This window comes from Otolemur garnettii, unplaced genomic scaffold (genome assembly GCF_000181295.1).
Source record: "Otolemur garnettii isolate 467f Iridium unplaced genomic scaffold, OtoGar3 scaffold00002, whole genome shotgun sequence".
Classification (NCBI taxonomy): domain Eukaryota; kingdom Metazoa; phylum Chordata; class Mammalia; order Primates; family Galagidae; genus Otolemur; species Otolemur garnettii.
In genome coordinates, this window is record NW_003852397.1 from 4,424,382 (window position 1) to 4,424,781 (window position 400).

Sequence of the window (400 nt, forward strand, 5' to 3'; positions counted from 1 at the left end):
CAGGTGGAAGGTGCTGCTCAGCACCGTGAGATGTCAGGCAAATACAGATAAAAACCACACAAAGGGCTACTAAAGAGCTAAAATAGAAGACCCAGGAAACCGGGTATCACGAGAACGCAGAACAACTGGATCTCAGACTGCTGATAGGAACATAAAATGGTACAACTTTGGAAAGCAGGACCTTTTAATGTGTTAAACATACAACTATTTTATGACCCAGCAATTCTACTACTGGGTAAGTGGAGAATGAACATCTAACCAACAACCATAGAACAGATAAACTGTGGTATATTCATACAAAAAATACAGAGGAATGTCACAGAAGCAATGTTGGAAGAAAGCAACCATACATAAAATAATTCTGCTTATATGAAGTTTAAGAATAGGCAAAACTAGTCTA

At 38.2% G+C, this 400-nt stretch overlaps 1 protein-coding gene across 1 annotated transcript in view; it reads right to left on the minus strand.

The window, feature by feature from the left end:
* The window catches only part of SEC63 (SEC63 homolog, protein translocation regulator), a 79,546-nt gene that overhangs the window by 19,905 nt on the left and 59,241 nt on the right, over window positions 1-400 (minus strand). The window lies entirely within an intron of this gene.